This window comes from Ambystoma mexicanum, chromosome 4q (genome assembly GCF_040938575.1).
Source record: "Ambystoma mexicanum isolate Mex_15411 chromosome 4q, UKY_AmexF1_1, whole genome shotgun sequence".
Taxonomy (NCBI): Eukaryota; Metazoa; Chordata; class Amphibia; order Caudata; family Ambystomatidae; genus Ambystoma; species Ambystoma mexicanum.
Window position 1 is genome coordinate 209683480 of NC_090928.1, and position 24627 is coordinate 209708106.

The 24627-nt window shown below is 43.6% G+C and overlaps 1 protein-coding gene across 1 annotated transcript in view; it reads right to left on the minus strand.

The window, feature by feature from the left end:
- LOC138467595 (potassium/sodium hyperpolarization-activated cyclic nucleotide-gated channel 4-like) overlaps positions 1 to 24627 on the minus strand; it is a 2558748-nt gene that overhangs the window by 1247827 nt on the left and 1286294 nt on the right. The window lies entirely within an intron of this gene.

Sequence of the window (24627 nt, forward strand, 5' to 3'; positions counted from 1 at the left end):
ACCCCCCCCTTCCTGCCAGGTCATTGCCGCATCACATACCCCACATTATCATGCATGAAATGAGACTCACCGAGTAGCCAGGATCTGTTCCCTGCGTGTCGCTCCATGTAGCGTGGTATTGTAGAGTTCCGTAAGACCATGGAATCATGGGTTGATCCAGGAAATCTGGCACAACAATGTGTAATGATCCTGTTTGAGTCACACACCATTTGTACATTAAGAGAATGATATTGTTTTCGGTTGCGGTACTGGGCCTCCATGGCATGTGGGACAACCAATTCCACATGGGTGCAGTCGATGGCACCAATGCAACCCGGTATGCCGGCAAGTGCATGGAATCCCACTTTTGTGTTCGTAATTTCCTGCTCTGAGCGTGGTAGAGAGATGTAGTCGTCTGCGTGCTTCAGGAGGGCATCGAGCACTTGCAATAGTGTCCGTGACAACAGTGGCTGTGAAATGCCATGCAACTGTCCGACTGTGTGCTGGTAGGTGCCTGTGGCCAGGAAGTGGAGTACAGACACCACCTTCAGTAGGGGTGGGATGGCGGTTGGTCTATCTATCATGCTGACAAGGTCAGCGTGTGTCATGTCCTCAATGGCGGTTATGGTGTACCGGTCCAAACGGTAGAGGGTGTGGATCTGCTCATCAGTGAGGTTGAACGGATGTGCTCGGAGGCGTGGGATTGCGGGCTGCCTGCGTGGTGGTAGTGGCTGTGCTGGTGGGCCTTGCTGGCCCTGCATTGCCCTCCTCCTCCTCCTGCGTCTCCTCTGTGCGGCCGGTTGTTGTAGTAGTTGGTGTTCGTCTTCTTCTTGAAGTTGGAGTACTTGCAGTGCTATCAGGTCCCCCAGGGCCAACATCGCTAGTCCTGCCGGTAGCATTTTGGAGTGGGTGTGGTTGTGGGAGGGGGTTGGGTGTGCAATTTATGTGTTTTCAAGCTGTATAGCCTCCACCTGTGGTGATTCATTCCACCTGTGCAAGCTGCAATCCCCTTTGGGCGAGCACGTCCCGCACACAACGCTGCAATTCGACGCATGGCATCTTGCTATTACAATCATGTATTTCATCCCGATGGCAGTGGGATATTGGTTCATATGTTAATTCTGCTATGGTCCCATTGTTTCACATACAATCTTTGCAGTCGGGAACAAACTTGTGAAGGGTCAGTGGAATGTAGTACTCGATTAACGGTGGACCCTCATGCCGCACTGTACCGCGGTTCACCGACGGGCAGGGCGTCCCATTTGTGAGTGAAGCCAGTTGCCATTTTCACACACTGCCGCACTAAATGGATGGATTTGTGATTTCAAGCGGTCACAGATGCCTTTTCGACGTGATGTTGCAAATGAGGAATTCGAAGGACAGCGCTTTCGGTTTCCAGCTAGCGGCGAGGAGACGCCCACAGGTCTGACTGCAGATATAAGGTTCTATTGTTTAATGTCCTTGGGACAGGGGCCATGGCGAGAAGGCAATGATTGATATGAATAGTATGGGATGCGCAATAGCGTAGTGGAGGATAAGGCAGGACGTTCCCAAATACATGTTACTTCACAACACTAGAATTCCGGCCTGGAGCACAGTGGAATTTGCAGACTGCATCACGCACAGACTCAATGGAAATTTCAAATGTTATGTGAGTAAATAATCAGGCGTTTTTATACCGGGATGAGGGAATGATGTATGGATGCATGGACAGATGATTTAATAGAGAGTCTGCCATGTACATGGCTTTTTGTAATCTATCCACTTCCCCTGCGCTATGTGATGCAGGGCTGCCATAGTGGGACCATCGTCTATCTGCCCTTGTTGAACCCTCCCTGTCTCGACGCGCCTTCAAACACTTGTGTCTATGCACGTTACTAATCCCATCTAATGGATTCTGTTTTAACAGACGCATGCACACAAACACTCGTTTGTAATAGTGTTTTCACCTCGATTTATATAGTTATGATTCGCAAGTGATTTTTGGGTGCGAATAATCCTTTTGAGTGGGCTAGCATGCATATGGCTGTGGATTTAGTGTGATCTTTGAAGTGAGTAATTCAATTGGAGTTCTGATGCCCATACTATTCTTTTTCGTTTCATTTGGGTGACAGGTATCTCCTCCCCTTTTGCCGCTGCCATCTGTATGCCACTCCTGCAGATGGCTTTTACTCCCGACACCTGCTGCTTCGTGTTAATCAGTGGAGCACCATTACGATCTTATGGGACGATCGCCAATGGCCCACATGCCCTTACGCAGTACTAGTGGCTAGGAGCAACATTTCGACCTTTCAGCTGGACTAGTGCCTACCTAATGGGACGGCCCTGCGGTTCTAGGCGCTTCCATGTTGCCTTTTTGAGCGTGAATGTAGCCCCTGTGTACCATGGAGGAACAGGGCGTCACACAAGAAGAAGCTGCTCATTTATTGCGGATGCAGCCCACAATTATGAGATATAATTTGGAGTTCATGACCTAATAGCTGTATGGCCCGGGTGATTTTGTTGTGCATTAAATTTGGATTATGATATTGACCGTGTAGCGTTATTCTTTGCAAGTAATGTAGCATATTCCTATTTGTGGAGCGATGTATTGTGAGGAGATCTGCTTTGGGTTCTGGCTTCTGAGTATAGTTGCGTGGTACTGTGCTGGGCGCGTTTGCCTACGAAGGCCAGTAAGGTCAGGGATAGGGGCTGCCATTATGTCTGTTTTGATGATGTCATGCTCATGGGAGGGGGATTGGCTTTTGTGTAACAGATGCCGGTCAGCCAGGTGGATTGGTGGAATGATGTGATTATCAGAATATGGCTGGTCACAGGTGCCTGTGTTTGCGTGCGTTTCTTGGAGGGAGACTGAGGTCATGTCCATTGGAATAGCTTCTGTATTCGTGCCATCTGTGCCCTGCAGCTCCCATTGGCCCCTCTTGAAATGAGCCTGGCTGCTCAGTCACTCTGCCAACTTGTGTGGTACATGCTTATGCTGATGGTTGGTTTGTTTACTGGCGGGAGTACAGGGCTGGTGCAGTCTCACTCAGGATACTGCTTTGAATGTTGCCTTACACTGGTGTCATGCGATGGGGGGCCTGTTTTTGTTTGTCTCAGTTTTCAGTTCATGTTGCTGTACTTGAAGCTTCACATGCCTGTGCTGCATCAGTACGGCAATGGTGCCATGGCTAATATGGATGGCCACTCACAAGGCACTTGGAGCCCCTACATTCATTTGTTCGTTGGCATGCATGGGTGACTTGTACATTTCACTGGTTGCATTTTGTGACTTCATTGCACCTACGAGGAGTTGTGCAATGTGGCCAGGGAGTGGTGTACAGGCACTCAGTAGGGCCTTTTACGGTTGGTTTGCGATGCCGTACTTCTCACCATGGCGGAATGGTACTTTCCGCCATGCTTGATGGCGTTAGGTACATGTCCGCTAGGGTCAGAATTCCCGTACCGTTGCGCCATGGTGGTAATTACGGTTTCGCATGGCGCGCGTGCGCGTACTTGGTGCAGTTAGCGTTGGCGTTCACTACGGTGTCGCTAATGGCATCGTACTTTACGGTGACGGGTCATAATCGCACCGAGCGGTATTCGATGGCGGAATTGCATTTCCGCCATCGTTTTTCGATTTCCGCCAGGGTCGTAATGAGGGCCATTGTCTTTTTCGTCGTTTTTTAAACTATATTTTAAAATGTTCCTTCCTGTCCAACAGATTTCACCATGTCTGGACATAGTAGTGACAGCAAAGAAGACAATGTCATCTGGGACCCCACACATCATCCCCCACCACTCTCAAGAAGATGTGCGGGATGAAGATAAAAGCAGAGAGCATGAGAGCAGAGAGGTGGAAGAAGTCCAATGCACCTTCTGAAAAAAAGTGCTGCACTCAGGACTGTCTAGCGCCCCATCCCAAAGCCTAGGGACATCTGTACTCATCCAACAACTAGTACTTATCCATTGGGATAAGGTCGACGAGCCCTACAGGCAGACACATGAACGGCAGAAGGTGAAGGCGCATGGACTTCGAGCGGCACGCCGTCCTCCCACCAGTGCCGCAACCACCTCCTCGCCCTCAACCACTGCGGCTGCTCCACCAATGTCACCTCCAGCAGTGTGTACACAGCCCACTGCATCTTCCGCAAGTGGGGCACTGACAGCTTTAACAACTTCAACCCAGCCTGCTGTCTTTCTTTCGGCAGCAAATTTAAGCAAGTGCAGAGTGCTCTGCTTCATGTACCACGATTGAATTGTTATGGAACGTGCCACTCAAGATGCATGGCAAATGGGTATTGCGGAGCATTAGGTCAACTACCACTGCTATATATATATTTTTTTAAAGTAGCAATTCCCCCCTTGTAAACATTTTTAAAAACACAAAAAATAAAAAAATACCAAAACACCAAACATTTTTTAAACACCAAATGCAAAAGAAAGGTATGTTCCTTTTTTATTCCCGTTACATGTTCCACCCCTAATGTTCTCTCCATCCAAGTTCCGCCTCTCTCCTTGCATCCCCAAAATGGCTCTCTTAAGAGCCACCTTTTCAGTTATAAAACTAGAGAGAAAAAAACAGACTGTATAAATGAATCAATAAGCTTTATATCATACATTTTATACAGATTGTTAGAAATGGGGAATTTCTTGCATATTTTCTGAAATAATTGTGGCTATACTAAAATGTACTAGGCTGCGGAAATATGTGCGCTTCCCAGTACATTTTGCATAGCAGCGGTTATAAGAAACAAATAGTGTGCCCTCCCACTGTTCATGCACATTGGCAACCTTCATTTTGATCCCTTTAACCTCCCCACACCCAAAAACACTGTGCTTTGGTTCGAGTGCTTCCTGAGTGCAGTTACGCAGAAGGACCCCTGAGTTTTCTGAGGAACACTGTGACTCTGCTGAGATCTCTATTTCCATTAAGAACTCATATAAACTCATGTGAACATTGGATTGAACTTTATAAACAGCCATTGAAAAGTGAGTCTAAGCTCTGCCCACACAAGCCCAATCTTCCATAAAATAGACATGGAGCGCAAATTTGTTCAAGTGCTTCCTGAGTGCAGTTACTCAGTAAGCTCCTGAGTTTTCTGAGGAACACTGTGACTCAGCTGAGATCTCGGTTTCCATTAAGAACTCATATGAACTCATATGAACATTGGATTGAACTTTATAACCAGCCTTTGAAAAGCGAGTCTAAGCTTCTCCCACACAAGCCCAATCTGCCATAAAAAAGGAGATGGTGTGCACATTCGTTCGAGTGCTTCCTGAGTGCTGTTACGCAGGAGGACCCAAGTTTTCTGAGGAACACTGTGACTCTGCTGAGATCTCGGTTTCCATTAAGAACTCATATGAACATTGAATTGAACTTTTTAAACAGCTATTGAAAAGCGAGTCTAAGCTCTGCCCACACAAGCCCAATCAGCCATAAAAAGAACAAGGTGCGCGCATTCGCGCGCGTGCATTCCTTTGAGTACTTCCTGAGTGCAGTTACGCAATTAGGCTGGTGATTGATTTGAACATTAGATATATTTTGTATAACAACTAACCTTATTTTTCCAAAATAGAATATTATTAATTACAGCTCTGTAGATGTCTTCTAGGTACACATTGAAATCAGACATGCCTGATAATCTCATTTGCTCGCAAAAGTCATTTGATTGTGACATTGATGGACTAAAGAGAGAAAATACTGCTGACCCAATGCCAATGCTAAAGCATCAGAAAAGAATGAAAACACTGTCAGCTGATATTAGATCATAGTTGGCAGCTAAACCCATAGCAAATGTAAATCTCTGGGCAAGAACCGAACCTCCGGATCCCCAAGTGCAGACTCTTACCCGGGCCCTCAGCGATTATACTTCAGGTGATTCTGTTGAAATCTCAGATTCGCTGATGATGCCGGGGGCGACTTTTCAAGAACTAACTCCAAGCAGTCGCTCAGGCATATGAGCGGTTCCCACACATGTAACAAATGAGCAATGTTGTTCCCCTCAGCAAAAACAAATGATGACGCTTGACAATTATCTTAAAGTCAGAGTACAATGTCAATGAACACCTCTCATTGGTACTTGCCCATGCGCCCATTGATGAAATTGATACCTCATCGGACACCCCAAAATGGTCTAACTCTCCAGTCCAAGACCAACAAATAGCGAGATTTGGAGGAGGCTCTGACCGGAACACACAGTGAACCTGCTAATGTGATAGCTCCAGAAACTCAATTGCCTGAACCCTTTCTTACCCCATCTCAGCACGACCTATCACAATCACCTAATTTATAAACACCCTTATCTAATTATAGTCCTTTATCAATGTGCAAGTCGGTATCCTTTGCCAAACCAACCCCTAGAAAACCAGACATATATAAGCAGGATATGCCTGCCCTTTTGGAAGTGATGAATACAGCCCTGATGTCAATCACACACATTTTAAGAAACACTATATAGGAAAGTGGGATTGCAAGCAAATGACCTATATGAGATAAAATAATGCCTCACCCAACCACAATCTCAAAACTACAGCGAGACCACGATTCCCCAATACTTAAGTGGCATTGATGAGTGTTCCACTGAAAAGTTTCCTCCAAATTCTAAGCACAGAAGCCTAAACACGTCTGTATATACATTGGTAAACCAACTCACCAGATAGAAAGGGACAGTAGTTCCACAAACTAATCAAGTTGAAATGAATGAGGGATCTCCAGAGAGTCAAAGTCACATTTTTGAGATTTTTGGAGAAAAATCTAAAGCCAAGTCCAACCATGGCAAAAGAAAATCAAAGAATTTAAAAATGCCAGTAATAAAAAGAAATAACTATGGTTCTAGAAAATTCATCCAAACTCTCACGACTCCTGATAAAATTGTTATATGCGAAATCGAGAATAATGAAAAAAACAAAGACTGTAAATCCTAAAAGAGACACAGAAAACAGATCAAATTATCAAACTTTTTCGATGGGGGATTCCCAGCAGATTATAGAAGCATGTGAGCCCTTAGATGATCTAATAAATTCAGCTCACCTGCTTTGAAACCAGCCAACACCTAAGACAGCGCGAAATAATCTATCCACACAAGATAAAGAAGCTGTTACAAATATAAAGTACCCAAATATTGTGGATAGTATTGCGTCTTCCTTGTAGATCTGGGATCCTTATCAACCGTATTTAATGTTGGAGCAAAAGAGACTTGCTCTGAAGAGTAAAATGGCACTGTTAATACAACCTGAAGAAGCTCATATGCATTAGAATCAACTGCATCTAAAGGAGGACATAATACTATTGCAGCAGACAAACATTAGCTTGGACGCTGGTGCGATTGGTCCATTAAAGATGGCAGCACAAATTGAGAATCAAACGCAACTTTTAAAGCCTGATCCTCTTCTACTGGCTAAAAGAAACTGTCATTGGGCCTCATTACGAGGTTGGAGGTAACCATGGCGCTATTGGCGCCATGGCTGCCTCCAAAACCTTACTGACTCCGCCCTGCTGAATGGAGCTATTACCGCCTCATTCCAAGGTTTGCGGGCCGGTAATTCCCCATTCACCAGGGCCCTTCCCTATTCCCATTTCAGCCCCCATAGGGCTCACTGGGAATGGGGAAGGCGCTAATAACGGTACCGCAAATTGCGGTACCGTTATTAGTTCTGAAGTCCCTTTGCGGGTCCTGTCCTTAACGCCTGGTAGAACCAGGCGTTAAGGGAGGACCCGCAAAGGGAACTCGTAGTAGGGCGGTAAGGGATTACCGGCACTGGTGCCCTTACCGGTGCCGGTAATCCCTTGCCGCAAACCTCCTAATGAGACCCATAGACTGTTATGGTGCCACCCAGCATCCCAATTCTCATTAAATAGATCTAGTGTATTAAATATTATCAATGATGTTGATGCCCTTGAAGATATTAAACGCTGCGACATAACACAGGTTCAATTTATTCAACAAAATAACTCGAGCTTGGTGAGATTGTGGATCCATTCGGGAGTGATACGTAACACCCTATGGCAAGCTAGAGAGGAGTTGTATAGGTTGGGTTTTTCATTGAACCAAGAATACACTCATTATGATACCCAACCAAACCAGAGTAAAATACAAAGCGTGCCTACCACCCCCCCCCTCAATCTCTAGAGATGAGAGTGTCCATCAGGTGGTGAGGAGAGTGAGTGCCAGTGACAGACTGGATACTGAATGTTCACAGGGACCGTTTAAAGAAACGCAATTAGTTACTTTTAATCCCCCAAAAATATGAGAATACTTCACTATTTTGGCGAAGAGAGCGAAAGAACTAAGGGCGACCCATACATAACAACCCTTTAAGAATCTCTCTCACCTCTTAAAGATATCCAGCTGGAACACGAGAGGCTTCAAGCATCTGCTATTTAATAAAAAAGACATCTTCAAAAACCCTGATAACCTCATACTACAAGAAACATGTTATACTAATCCACTGGTATGGGATGGCTACACCACAACCCTTTGTCCAGCGGAGAGAGGTCCGCAAGCTCGCTCAAAATCAGGGTTATCGGTCGCTTTCAGAAGAGATTTAGGTTGTGTTATGGAACCTTGGGCCTCCCTAAGCATATATGTACAGATGGTAAAGCTAAAGATGTTGAGAGGTAACCTCTCAATATTAAACTTGCATTGGAATCATCAAGATATCCAAGAACAAGATTTCTTTGAAGAGGTTATACTGATGTTAGATCTGATAAACATGGAGCCAAATACACTTAGAATAGTGATAGCTGGCGACCTTAACATAAAATGTAACCCAGATAAAACAAATTCCTTAGCTGATGATGTGTTACACTGGTTAGATCAGATAGAAAAAAGATAGCTTGTTATGTTAAATGGCTCATTGAAAGGGGATATACCGACCTGGAGACAAGGGATTCTAGTATCAACAATAGATTATATCGTCATTCACAAAGCCATGCTAAATGATATATCAGATTTTCGTGTAATTCAGCAAGAAGAAAGTGATCATGACCTTTTACAGTGCACCTGGATCTCTCAAATATTAAATAATAGCAGAAGCTATCGTCACACGTTAATAGTATCAGGTGGAAGAAACCGTTTTAGATGGTCTGAACAAACCCTGGGAAACCTTGCTCGACAAATGGACAACCAAAATGGGAAGCTTGATTCTGATATGGAGAACCTGGAGGGGCGTTATGTGGCAATAATGAGTCTATTCAAAATACAAGTCTCAAATAAACGTAAACCATGCTATATGCATAATTACATTTATGATCCGGAATTTGTTACAAAAAAACGAAACTTACGCTCAGAAATAGGAGCATTGACTATGGTACATTTGCTCACAAACATTAATAAGCTATGTTGGCTTAAACTGATGTACCGTAACTGGTGTAGAGCTTGCCAAGCAAAACTCTACCAACAAGATGGGGCAACCATGTTAATATCTTTGGCAGGAAAAAATAGCAGCCAAATTTGGGCTATTTTGAACAGTGCATACCAAACAAATCAAACACCTATCCAGATTAATCCTGTACAAGAGTCAAACTGGGTTGCATATTATAAACAACTTTGTGGTGATACTAGAGCCCTTCAGCCTATGAGTTCTAGAACATGGAATACGCAAATAACATTGTTTTTTGATAAAGATGATCTTGGCTTACTAATACAAAAACGTAGCAAATCGAGAGACCTGAGCGATGAAATGTAATGATGAAGGCCCACCCAATTTTCTGGTCTGAAATCTTATACAAGATCTTTAAAACAGTACTGCAAGAACAATGCCTCCCGCTGACGTGGAAAGAATCTATTGTAATACCCATTTTTTAAAAAGGAGACCGGGAATTACCTCAAAATTATCGGCCCATAACACTTCTCGATCTACCCAGAAAATTATTCACCAGGTTGGTATTAAGAGACTTCCTAATATGGGTAAATCAGAATAACTTGGCTGATCCATTCCAAACAGGCTTTAACCCAGGCATAGGAACAGTGGGCAACCTGCTTACACACTCTATAATAAAACACCAAAGCTTTAAATTAAAACAGCGATTATGTATGGCTTTTATAGACTTTAAAATGGCGTTTGATTTAATCTCTAGAGACCAGCTTGTTGAAAAACTGACCACCGCCAAATGTCCTCAATATATTCGGGCAATAAAAGGCCAGTTGTATTCGGATACATCAATCCAGATTAGATTAACCCACAATGGTCAATTATCCTCCCCTATTAATACATACAAGGGTCTAAAACAAGGCTGCATGACATTGGAACTGACCTGAAAGCTGTAACTGCAGACCCCCAAGATTGGGAACAACTCCATGCTCATGGTTTCTCTATGCTGATGATATGGTTCTAGTATCTAACACTCCAATTGGATTACAGCGATTACTAACCGCTTCAGCAACCTATGCCACAAAAAAACTAATATTAATATGGATAAAACAAAGTCCTAGTTTGTGGAGCAACGAAGCACAAATATCGTAAAAACTTAATTTTGAAAATCGATACTAATTTGCTACAAAAGGTAGATGATTACTGCTACCTAGGGTTAAACATGAACAACTCACGCTCAGATGTCCCCTATTATCTGGAGCTTTAAAAAAAAACACAAACAGCCATCTCTGAAGCAAAACTCATACATAGAAAGTATGGCACATTCACACTGAAATCAGTTATATACTATAAGAAAAAAGTAGTTCCTATTTTAAATTATGGAGCAGAATCAAGACCCTATTTAGGAGTACACTTCTGGAGTCGACTAGAGGGTCAGTTCTGGAAAAAGGTACCATCTTTCCCTCTAAGTCAACCGATCGGAATTATAAGACATGAATTGGGCCTATTATCTATGCATATCATAGTAGTGTAGAAGATGATATTCTTATATAGAAAATGCTTAATGAGATCTCCAGCCTTGAATTTGATGTCTTTTCTCTCAAACTTAGTGAAATCAAAAATCGATATTCTAATGAAACCCTGGATGCCATCATCATTGCAATGTATGGATGAGGCAGACATATCGAAAGAAATGCTTATACAAGATCCAACGTAAGCGGAAAATAAACTGTGGTGGCATGATTTCCAACAAACTAGGAAATTATGTGAATGTTACCAGTGGTTTAAAACAAAGAGTTTTGCTTTAAAACCTCAAATCAAACAGAACAATATCTGAGCAGGTTCCCAAATCCAAAAGATAGAAATATGTTTTTAAAATTCAGGCTGAACCAATTAAGTAAAGAGTTGATCGGAATAAGAGCGAAAGCACCAACCCAGGACCGAACGTGTAGACATTGCAGAGATGGTCTCAGTCTGGAATCTCTAAAACATTTACTAGTAGAATGCCCCGTTCTTCTTGAATCAAGAAAGCAATACCTGCAGCACTTATTTCTGGACCGGAATGGTCTAAGTGCAGAAGAATTATGGTTAGATATTTTAATGGTCGTAAGATTCCATTAATTCTTGCAGCCATGACATTTTTAGAACAACCCGCTCTAGCACTAAAATTTGACTGGACACAAACGCGATGAAATGGATTTTACTTGACTGTTTTTTAACTATTTTGGGAATGAGTATGCATCCTTTATCTTTTGCACTTCTTTTAACTGAGACTCTGATGAAGTAGCATAATGATCAAATATAATTTTAAAGCTATGAGAATAGTCAAAGAACTTAGAACGATCTCTTTTTATGTTGTGGAGAGGCAAAATAATGTGTTTTTGAGAAGTTGTGAATGCTATTGAGCATGTTAATAATAATGAATTTCATTTTTTTTGTTATAAATATTGAAAGGTTGAAATTTTAAGCAAACATGTCAATAACACAAAAACAAAAAACTTTCCCTTTCTCCTTTTGATGCCCCCTGCACTCTCTCCCTATGTACGGTATATTTCTGTGCTGCACTTATATTCTGCCTATTCTCTGTTTTGGGGTTATAGCCATGGGTATAGACGCGGCTATAGCCAGGATTATCGCTAAATTCCTTCATTTCAGAAACATTATTTACTGAATCTTTGACTACACAATTTCACATAACATACTTTTCTCCCCTCCCCACTTCTAGCGTGATGTTATTTGAACTTTTCCACTACTCTACAGTAGTGTTTTGAAGTTTTTAAAAGTCTACCAATCACCGTCAAGGTTATAGCCATGATTATTCCTCCTTTTTCTTTTTGTAACCAGGGCTATTTTATATCCAATTGGACGTTGTACATTTTGGTGGACTAATGTAACTGCGGCTGTAACGGTTCCTCAGTTACCCGCGGGTATCCTTTCATACCCTCGGCTACACAGGTAAAGGTATCAAGTTTGCTACAATCACAACAGCAGTCTGAAATTAATGTATGATTGGTTGATCCAGGATATATTTTGAAAGTTGTTATGATATTTGAAGGTGATGTTTACTTTATATGCTACTGAGGGCGAGCTGTGTCATTAATGGTTGTGTAGTTGAAAATTGCATACATATTATAACTGGTGGATATTTGAGGAATCTGTTTTTTGAATGAAGTGGAAATAATTGAGAGAAGTCTGAAGAAGCTGACAACTCTTTCACTGATTTGACAAGTGATGAATCTCATTGTTCAGAAGATTGCGGAGTAATACCTTAATTTGATATTCCGACAAGCAGTGATATGGAAGAAATTGGGAAGCTTCATGAGAAGCATCTGATGTTGCCTAGTTGCCCTTGTAAGTCAAGACCCTAGGGCAGACCGATGCCTGTTGCAGCCCCCTCAGGTACCATTTGCCTGTACCCCTCCTCGGAAGACCTTCAAAGGTGGCAACCAGCTCCACTTAGCTACCCACTTTTACTCTGGCTCTGCCGTTAAACCCTCCTCTGACATCGGTCACCTCCTTAAAGACTTCTACCTTGACGTCCTCGCTCTCACGGAGACATGATTCACGGCCAGCTCCGTCACTATTTCTGACAGACTCCTCCCGGAGGGCTACAAGATCATCTCTAAGCCCAGGCCTAACCGGTCTGGGGAGGAGTGGTGCTGATATTCCCTGAGTAGGTCTCTGCTACTATCAAACCCACTCTGTCCTACTCTTCATTCGATTGCCTCATCTGCAAGCTTGGATCCTCTCCAATCCTCTTGCTGACTCTTGCCACCATCTGCATGACCCCTGGTCCGGTTTTCCGTCTTCCTCTCTGAGTGGTCTGGTCTCATCTCTAATCTCTTGGCCTTCACCTCCAAGCTTCTCTTCCTCAGAGACTTCAATATTTACCTCAACTCCCCTGATGTGGCCTCTGGACTCTTCTGCAGCTTCTGTGACTCTCTTTCCCTCACCATTCTTCCCTCTGGTCCGATGCACTCAGCCGGATACACCTTGGATGCTCTCATCTCAGCAGACATCCCCATCTTCAACCCTCTCAGTACACCTCTCTCCTGGTCTGATCATGCTCTTTTTTCCTCTCACCTAGATCTCTTGGGTTCCCCGGCTAAGACTCTGCCTGCACTGCTAATCTCCTTCTCTGTAATTATACCAATGAAGCAAGTTCAGTTGCTGCTTTTGCCGCCACTTTCATTCCCCCTCCGACACCGGCCACTGACTCTCACACTGACGCAGCCCTTGCTAACCTTCCCCTTTCCATCTCCAACACTTTGGACACCCTTGCCCCTATCATTAGGATCTGTATAAAGCCTGCCTCCAAGCACAACACCTTTTAACATTATTGATGGGAACAACATAAAAGTAGCTCATGAAGCAAAAACCTTAGAATTTTACCTAGACGCCACCATGAACTTTACCAAACAAGTTAACTCTCTAGCTTCTGCCACAGCATATACATGCAAACTTATCAGAGCGAGCAAACAATTCCTCTCCACAGATAGTTGCATTACACTTGCCAGAGCCTTGATACTATCCAAATTAGACTATTGTAATGGACTTTACATTGGAGCTAATAAACAGACCATCCACAAAATTCAAGTGCTCCAGAACAATGCTTTGAGAGCAGCACTCAAGATTAATAGAAACAAGCATATATCCTCTACAAGAACAGAATACAAATGGCTCGCCACCGCAGACAAAATTCATCTCAAAATCGCTTCCCTCACCCACAAATGTATCAACAACAAAGCTCCACCTTACCTCATGGATAGATTACGTAAAAGGACTTCTTCCAGACCTACCAGAATAGCCAACGCAAACTGCCTCCAAGTCCCGTGTTTCAAACTTGCCACTATAGGAGGAAATAGCTTCCCGGTCAAGGCTGCGCAGTTATGGAACTCCCTCCCCCATGACGTTAGAGAACCTCAGCCTTTCGCAAAATTTAGACAAAACCTCACTAGGTGGCCGAGAGCCAACGACAGCTAACTACTCCACTTGTCACATTGTACATTACTGTATATAACCATATATTACGTGAACAGGAGCATGCTCCTTGCTCCCCTGTCCTTGATCTCTCCCTGTTCATATCTGCTTGCTGTAATATTGCTGATGTCTATGTCTACTCTTCCTGTCTTTTCCTGTACTTGCAATTAGCCGAGCATATCTGTAACCAAGCTCAGCGCATCTCTGTACCTTCATCTGATTTCTATGTACATGTAACTAAGTTGAGCATATCCTTGTCTGTTTGCGCCCTGATACTCCAGGGTATGGCGCGCTATACAAATAATAAACTAAACTAAACTAAACTAAACCTGGTACGATTCTGACCAAGACTCTCTGAAATGCAAGTGTTGAGCTGCTGAGCGGTAGTGGCAGGCTTCAAGCACATCCTCTGACAGACTGACCTGCCGCCTGCTCTAAAGGCAATACATACTCTCCATCCGCTCTAAGAAGAAGGCCGTTATCCAGGCCTGCATCTCTGGGTGCATTAGTGGTAACAACATGGCTAAACAGTTCAAAATCTGCAAGGAACGCACCAATCCCACTGCAGTATCCACTTCTCTGCAATCCCTGACTCTCTGCACTGCACTATCCTCTCACTTCATAACCAAAACTCAGGACATCCTGTTCTCACTCTCGTCTTGTCAGGAATCAAGGTGGGCTGGTATCTTCCCCGTCTTGTCAGACACAACATGTGCATTCCAAAGTACGCAATTCATACCATCAGTCACACGTACAGCCACGTAACTACCCCGTTAAAGAAGTATTAACACACCGCCGCACCAGGTTCGTTAAAAAGATATCCTTCCTTCCCGTCGCGGTGGCGGTTGTCATGGAAATTGGGGCAGAGACACTGACTCATTCAACGCCAGACGCACGTTAGGGTCATGTGACCATAACTTCTTAAACTCTTGTTTGCCTTGAGCCCATTGCTTCTGATTTCGTATGAAGTGCACTACATTCTTGTAATCAAGATTTCTGTTTCCCTGTTCTCGAACTTTGATAATTACTACCTTTTGTTCCCCTTGTGTCTTCCGCTCCCCATCTTGACTCTCTGCACCTTGTTTTCCTTAGTAGCTTCCTCCGTCCCTTGTGTACCCATCCCGCTTTATATATTTGCCTTACTGCTGCCAACCCGGAACTCACCTAGGACTGTTTTTGCCTCGTACCTGTTCTTGTTGTGATACGCCCGCCGCTGAATCGGACTTCTCCCAGGACTGTTTACTGCCTCACGTTTGGTCATCGTTGAAGACACTCCCGCTGCCGACCTGGACTTCCTTCAGGATTGCTTTTTTTCGTCTCACGTCTGGTCATAGTTTGCTGCCAGCCCGCTACTGACCTGGAATTCATTGGACTGCTGTTTTCACTTTGGATCCACGCACCTGCAAGTGCTCCCGTAAGACTGCCGGTACCATCCTCCTCGCCTCACCCTGGTACGGACTAGAGACTGCCGGTGTACCATTGGGGAGAGGGAGGAGCGTCCTCGTTTCGTCGGATATTCCGTGTTGGACTTCCTCACCCCTAGGCATTTGCGTGGCAGTGGGAATAGTCCCGTACACCTCAGTACCCTCCGGTCTTACCCGGAGCACTTGCCCTGTCAGGACTCCCACATGGTCTTCCCATGATAAGAAGTGTCTGTCCATGCTTTTGATTTTACTTTTCTGCTTGTTATTTTTGTAAGTACTAAGAAATTTCTTTATATCCTTGTTTATTGTAACAGATATCCCCAGGGCTTCCTTTGATGTTGATGTAGCGCTTTCAAACTATTTCACCTTGGGATTTTGAGCAGCTACACTAAGGTAGTAGACTATCTGTATTTCCTATCTTTATCAATACTCGGAAAGGGCTCTTGTTAATCACTTTTTTCCTTTCCGGTTTAGGAAGTCTCCTGCCACGCGTTTGGGTCCATTCTTCCAAACAATTGACCCCTGATGCTGGTTTCTTTGTACCCAGACACAGGGTTACATTGTAAGGTAGAATTCTTCTTCTACACTACGAGGGAAACCTTGACCAGGCAATCCTGACACCTCTGCACACCTCCGTTGTCCCTCATCCGCTCTCAGGTCTCCCTTCGCTACCCTCTCCCCTTCCCTACTACTCTCCTCTTTCTCGCCCATATCACCAGATGAGGTCTCCAGACAAGTCCTCTCTATGAAAGTCTCTCCAAACAGGTGCTCCTCTGCTCCTCCAGAACTATCAAAGAGACCATTGCCTCGCTTGCTCTAGCCTTGGCTGATGTCTGCAATCACTCCTTTGTCACTGGCTCCTTACAGCTACTCCTCAAGCACACCCTTGCGCACCATCTACTCAGAAAGCCTTCTGCCGACCCCTCCTGCCCATCTACCTACCAAAACATTTGGAGAAGCTGGTAATCTTGCAGCTGATCCACCACACTGAATCGGTTGGTTGCCTCCAAAACCACCAGTCTGGCTTCAGAGCAGCTAGAGGCATGGAAATGAGGCATGGAAAATGAAACAATTTTTCTTTTACTAAGGATTCCCAGCCTGGCAACAGGGAATATTCATGAGCATGTGAATCCATGCCAGACCCCATGCTGTCGAAGGCAGCGTTCTCACATTCTGGCTAGGAAAGATAACCAAGGTGTGACCGCAGAACCGCACAGGACAATGGAAGGATGTCCACAAACTCCATAGAGGAAAGCAGGTGAAGAAATCAGACAGCAGCAGCGCAAGCAGGATCGGAGACGGAAGAAGGAACCAGTGTGTCTGCCCAAAGCAACTGAGGACCCTGGGGCATTCCGACAAGCGCGTCAACAAAAGTTTGATTGCTACAAGAGTGCTGATACAAAGAGAAGTTTATTTGAATGCAGTTAACAAAAAGTACACACTTTAAACTCAATAAGAAGGTGTGAATGCAGACAAGGCAAAGTACAAAGGCAAAACCCCAAACAAGTGCAGATGTATGAGATGCCAGTCTGGGGGAGAAGTATGTGCAAGTGTTGCCACCAATAGACATACCAGACACCACACAGTATATGCTAATGGGGTATAACTAAAGAACAGTAAAACGCATAAGAAGCCCCGGCAACCGAGTACACCAGGAAGATGAAAGTGAATACGAATTTCCTTGCAGGGGAGAATAGCCGGTGATCTGAAAAAGAGAAGTTCTGGCAGGCCAGTATACCAGGGAGCTGAAACTTTGGAAAGATTCCTGGCAGGAGAGTATACCAGGTTATTTGGAAAGATTATCAGAAACATTACAGAAAGACTTTTACCAAACTTTTTCTTTAAACAAAACGTTTGTAAGTCCATTGAAGACCCAAAGGAACTGTTATCTAAAGAGACATTTTTGCCATTCTATCCTGGAATCCAGGGGAAGGGGACCAACCTCTGTATCTAAGGGTCGTTACCGTTGGAGAACATTTTCATGGTAGTCATTCTTATAGTTTTGATTTTGAACACTATTTGCCAACATCAAGTTACGGATACTTCCTTGCACCCTTTGGGTTGGTTTGTAGTGTGAGGGTCAGCTTAGGACATTTTGGACACAAGCACAGGGAAAGATATCGACTTCCTGACAAATACAGTTCCTTAGTTTTTTGTTTACAGGCAGGGAAACCCATCTTTAGCATAAAGCAAGAGGGGTATTTTTCCAACCCATTTTCTTTCAATAAATATCTTTGTGTTAAAATATGACCTCCTTGTGTCCTGTTACCATTTCTGACTCCTCACAGTACACTGAGTGTAGTTTATCAGTAAACTGGGATTATTGTAATAATGTTGTCAAGGAAGAGTTGATCTGTTAGATGTACTACATGATGTCTATACAAGTTAGAAATTTAGAACTGTATGTTGTTGTTCGATATCCACTGGCATTTCCGGCCTCTGATGAAAGCAGAAACTACTTTGTTTACATTTCGCCGGATGTTTACGTTTTAGAAATAAATTTGGGTGATCCACCTCAATTTTTGTCACTGAGTCAGGATGGTGTGAGGAAAAGGTTACATGAGTTTTTTTTTAAATCTTGCCAAAGTTATCAAAGCTAGAGGCATGCCTTGTACATTACCCAAATCGTTTCCTCCGCAATTAATGAGTATGACATCTGGCTGCCTATGCAACTCAGACTCAACAATTTAGGAAACATCTGGGACCATTGCATTCCTCGCCATCCAAACTATTTAACTCTAAAATGTCAATATGTGGTTTTTGACAAACACACACTAACCAAAACACCCAACTGTCTCCAACTAACCGTACAGTTTTAACTCCAGCCTTGATGTCTGCACTTTGTCACTGTCCGCTTGATAATGCCTGGTTACTTGTAATTGAAGTATTAGTAACAGTGGGGCAAGAAAGATAGTAGTATTTCAATGTTTGCAATCGGTAGCCTTGGTTGTTTGCATCGTGTTATTAGATGTGATTGGGTGAAGTTAGAACGTGTCAGCCACTGTTTGCAGTTCTTCATAATTTTAGTCCACTTTTGTTGTCATTCATTTTTGAAAAGACACCATTTTGTTTATGGCTGCCACTCTGCTTGTAGAGATTCTACTGTGTTGATGCTGATTTCTTGGCTTTTGTGAATAGCTTTGCATTGTTTGGAAAAGTTGACAGTGAGTATTTGAAAGTAGTTACATATGTCTGGGGTTACCTTGACTGTAGTGAGTAAAATATACATTATTTACATTTAATTGTTGGGTATTGAAGGTGAACAATCTGGTATGTGAGAAAGGGTATATATGTTCTTAAAACAGTGAGTAGCATGTAAATGAATAGTGATAATGTGAAATGAGATTGAGAAGTATATTTGTAATGACCTACCTTTTATACAAGAAAAAGGCCCAGGTGGTGGCTTTATATGTAATAAGAGCTACCAATCAGATCCATCCTGAGAAACATGCATACCTAAATACTTAAAGAATCTTAGTACGATATTTTCTTGTTGCAGCTATGAAGAGTACACCACTACACCACTTGCTGATCACAATGTTTTCTTCCAAAAAATAGAATTACAATGATTTTCTCTCTTAATATGAGCATACAAAATATATAGAAGTTATTAATACAAATATCACATATATTTTTCTTTGCATGGGTGAACACCGTTGCCACACTTGATAACTGGACAATATCAGGATCACAACAAATTCACTTAATGAATTTGTATTTCTGTGATTTACCTAGGATGGCTTCCTTGCATCCTGGTATTGTATGACAATGAATGTAATTTTTTCAGAACACAGAAGAATTGTTTTTTTTCCAAAACATTCGGAGAGTTACGTTTCTGTACAGAAAGATCTGGTTATTCAATGCTCGTCTAGAAAACCCAACATGTCATGTTTCTGTTCTTTACTGGGACTGTAGAACATTCTTCAGGGGTATATTGCTGCGGGGGCAATTTAGTATTGAACAACTCAATTTGTTTTTTTAAAATTATTTATGAACATTTGTACAACTTTGGTCTGGTGCTCATAAAATGTTTCACTCTTGCATGCCCAATTCTAAGTTAATGTCGGTAGTGCCTAATCTCTCAGGGCAAGGTCCTGCGGTTCACTTTTTATCTGCCACTGTATTTTGCGTGTACATTCTCTGGCTGCAACAAAGAAGTCAGATAGCATCCTATTAGCTAAAGATGTCCATTTAAAATCGCCCAATAATGTATTTTTGAATAGTGGGTGAAAGTACCTGATAGTATTGAATACTTTTCTTGACTGTAGATTACACCTGTGTTCTTAGGGAAGGCTCAATCACTGCACCTGTAAATAGCTTTAGGTGTGTTTTTCATGGGGTCATTATTTTTTGGTATACTGGCTTTCAAAGGGTTTCCATCTAGAACCCTTACACTTTTAGCTCATGATTAATTACAGCAAGAATATGTGCCTACCTGCAGCCGCACAGTTTTTCTATTAGAGCACCTGGGGACCACTTTGGTGGTGACGGTACGCGGTACAAATACCTTTAACATTAACATGAAGTGGGCTCCACATGCTGCACCATTATTCATCTGGTTACAAGGTCTGCCTAAAAAATGTAATGTAGCTATGATTAGCTATCTCATTTTGTTTAGAAAATGTGTTTTCTTATGAAGCACGTCACTTTTACATACATGAATAAAGCTTACCGGGAGGCTTTTAACTGTAGTCCTCTGTGGAGCTCTGCATAGTTTGTTCACCGCGTCTCAGTGTCCCAGCCATAAATGGGGTTGATCGCTTTGTGATATACAGTCCTTCTTTTAAACACTCAATTGGGGATGTAGTGATTGGTGTTTATGTGGCGGCCATCATTGCATCTTGATTTGAAACAGCTCAGTTTGTAAACCTCTAAGTTAATCTGGTGGCGCAAGTCTGGGTATTTTGTCAAAATAAGTAAAATGATCATACATTCTTTGAATATTTATATTGAAACATAGTTACTACATTAATTCAGTCATAAATAACTGTTCTTTTTCAGCATAGATATCAATTGCATTGATCTTGCTATATGTTGTCCTATTATTAAGCGTTGATTCTGTTTAAAACACCTTGGCTGTTCTCCAATTAATGATTTTGTGCCACTCGATTTCCTAATTGAATCCTTCTGTTTTGCTTTTTTTTAGATCGATTTGTTTTTGTTCTAATCTAATGAGTTGTCTTTCTTTAGTTATTTTGTCTGTTCCTTTGACTTGGCAAAGTACCGTCCAGTGGAATTCATTATATTTAGGATTTATGTCTTTGAAATGTTTAACAACTACACAGACAACACCCAGATCATCTTTAAGATCCCCAAGTCCATCTACAGCCCCCACCCCGATCTCACTTCCTGCCTCACAGACATCAACCATTGGATGACTGCCAACCACCTCCTCCTCAACACCAGTGCTGGTAGCTATACGGCTGCCTATGTCAGCATGGAGTGTGTCCAGCAACTGGGTGATGGTTGCCCTGTCCAGCCTGTACTCGGTCACCAACTGCCCATCAGTCAGGGCCCAAGGTGTTGCCCTGATCCTGACCCTGGGGATGGCTGGTCGCCTTGCTTGTGCTGTGCTCCAGGGCCCTGGGCTGGTTGGTAGGCTTCTGTAGCTCCAGGCGCAGCAGGTACATGTCCACATTAAGGCTCCTGGCTCCAAATGGCAACATGGTGTTGGGGAGTGTGTGTTGTGCATGAGTGGGTCTTTTGTATGCCTCTGGTGTGCATTGTTTTCACCTGGGGCCTTATTGCCGTGTCCCTCCTGCTCCGGATGGTGAAATGGTTTTGGGGAGGGTGTGTTGAGCATGGGTGGGTCTTTTTGTAGGCCTCTGGTATGCATTGTTTTCACCTGGAGCCTTATTGCTATCTAATGTGTTATTTTACCTACAGCACTTTGCCGGGGGTATCTTTTGCCGTTTTACCAACGGTTTCCTGGAGCTAAGTGCAACAACGCTGTACTTGTGATTGCTCTGTGATAGCGTGTTTGGTTACAGGCTGTGATTGCCACAACAGGATTTGTAGTCGTGATCAGGCGGAGCGGTATTGGCCGTTTCCGCCAGATTTAAGGGTTACCACCCAACTCGTGATGAGGCCTTTTGTCTAAATCTTGCTAGCTACACCTCTGCATTCGCAGACGCATCTTCCATTAACTCTACTACCCTCAGAGTAAATCCAATCATGGTCATTGTCCTCTCCTGCCTAGAATACGCCAATTCCCTTTACCTGGGTGCCCCCACATATCAACTCAGAAAGCTCCAACAGGTCCAAAATACTGTAACTAGACTCCTCCTGGCCCTTGGCCCCAGAGAGCGCATCATTTCCGCCCTCCGTGTCCCCCACTGGCTCCGTCTGGCGATGGGGTCCTTTCAAAGCCATGTGCATCACCCAGTGTGCACTCCACAAGACAGTCCCAGAATACTTTCAACAAGGAACTCACCCATTACCAAGCCAACAGAAACCTGCATTCAGGAACCACACTCCTCCTTGTGATCCCTCCCTTCAAATCGACAAGAATAGGGGGCTCCTCCTTCTCCGTCCAAGCCCCCTTAATCTGGAACTCAATTTCCCTTAGCATCCGACGCATAGAGGATCACCTTGCTGTAAGAAACCTGAGGGTATTCTCCCAAGTAGACCTCGAAAATCCCTTATTCCGGTGGCCAGGGGAGGGCTGGCGCTCTCAGATCCAGGCCCTGGGGTGGACGAGTGAGGGAAGATCACCTTTGTAGGGGAGCCTGCAGTTGTGCTCGGTTAAATACCCCAGGTGAGAAGCAATATTATATCGGGGAAGAAGGAGAGGACGAGATCCTGGAGACCTTTCTAGGCTGCCTCCCTTCCTTCCATTGAATCTCTTTTGCCCAGATACAATAACCCCTCTGTGAATAACAAATCCCCTAGGAACCAAACCTTGTTGCACTCAGAAAATACGTCTCCCAGAAACCTGTTTTCCTGTGTCCTACCCCTATACTCCTGATCATTCTTTTCCACGTCCCACTGGTTATTATTTTCCGAACTCCCAATCAACATTGACAAAACACTACTGCTCCTACAATCCCACAATCCCTCCTATTCAAGTCACAAACCCTACCCCGTAAGATACTTAGAAAATCTACCTCCCCCTTTTTTGACAGGAACACTTTCTCACATAGTGTCAGACAACGGACTAACAATAAAGCTGTTTACCTGACATGTCCCAACACAAGCGTCAGGCAAAGTAAGGCAATTGACCAGAATGACACACCTGATTACACTTTCCATTCCCCACAGGGATACTTTCAACAAGGAACTCACCCATTACCAAACCAACAGAAACCTGCATTCAGGAACCACACTCCTCCTTGTGATCCCTCGCTTCACACCACGAGCAAGGCAGACCGCACAACGAGACAGCTATTCTAGTACGGCAATTCAAGAGGAGAATAAAGGCGATGAGAACCGAGGGGGCGACAAGAATAGAAGCAACCATGCCCTTTCTGATCCAGACCCGTGAAGCCTCTGTGAAAGGAATTGTAAGACCACAAACAGTAGCCGGCGTGTGTTGCAGCAGATGTCAACGGTATACGGAGCCCTCCTAGACAGAAAATCAAGACAGAGAGAGACGCTTGCTACCGTCCTTGACTCCAGAGACAAGAAAAGCCAAGCAGTTCATCAAAAGCCGCTGAGTCGAGGGGAGAACCGATAAAAAACCAAACTGTGTTGAACAAAAGTTACAAAATGGCAAATTAGGGAAAGTACAAAGAACTGTTAACACGTAAGGGGAAAACTAGCTGCAGAGGGGTCCGGCACCACATGGTGCTTACTCGAGAGAATCTGGTTGATGTCCCTTTTGAGAAACTACTGATACCAGAAGATGTTAGGAGAGCCGCAAGGAACACGTCAAAGTGGTCATACAGGGGTCTACCAAAATCCTTTGTATAGTCGAAAGTCTTTGGCCGGCATGTAATTGGAAAGCTAAGGGCGATGAATCCTGCATAGTGAGAAAGGAGAAGGAACTGTGTGCCAATCAGAGCAACTCTGGTTGGCAAGAGTGAACCAGACGGAGGGATGCTGAAAGAAAGGGGCGAAGCGTGATACCCCAATCAATATTGTGTTGACGAGAGTGAATCCGACAGAGGGAGGCCCACAGTGAATTGTATAAAAAGACGTTAAGACTTGTGAATGCAACAGTTGAAATCTTTTGGAATAAATGCCATAGTGAGCCTGATGGAAGGAGGCTAACATTCAAGAGGGGTCTGAGCCCGGAAGAGGGGGACCCAGGGGTGAAAAACCATCACCCAACGACAAGTGAATGAAGCAGAAGAAATCCTTTTGAATACAGGCCATGGTGAATCCGACGGAGGGAGGCTGACATTCGAGAGGGGTCTGAGCCAGAAGAGGGGTACCCAGAGGAGAAGAACCATCACCCCAACGTGCAGGTAGAAAGGAACTTTTGTTTGTTATTTTGAGTATATCAGGCCCTCGGAACCAATAGACTTAACCAACACAGGTCCTGATATAGCAAGGAACGTTTAGTGGATCAGAGCCTGGAAGAGGGGGATCCAGGGGTGAAAAGCTATAACCCAGCATACATATGGAGAGGACATTTTTGTTTGTTATTTTTGAATGGTATCTAGACTTTCCATCGAAAATGGATTCATCTAATTCATTTCCATCGAATTTTATTAATCGAAAATATTTTCCATCGAAATGCATCATCATTGAATAAAATTCGATGGATATTCGATGGATTTTGGAACCCGCCCCAAAAAGAGAGAAAAATGAAACATGACATGAAGCTGAACAGTGCCGAAATACTTTGAAGATTTCAGCACTGGACAGCTCCATGTGACGTTTTAAGGTAAAAATGCATGCATCCAAATGCTATCTTTTACATTTGAAAGTACACATCCATCGAAACTCGTCCATTCCTATATTCGATGGACAAGTTTCGATGGATAGGTACCATTACATCTTAAAG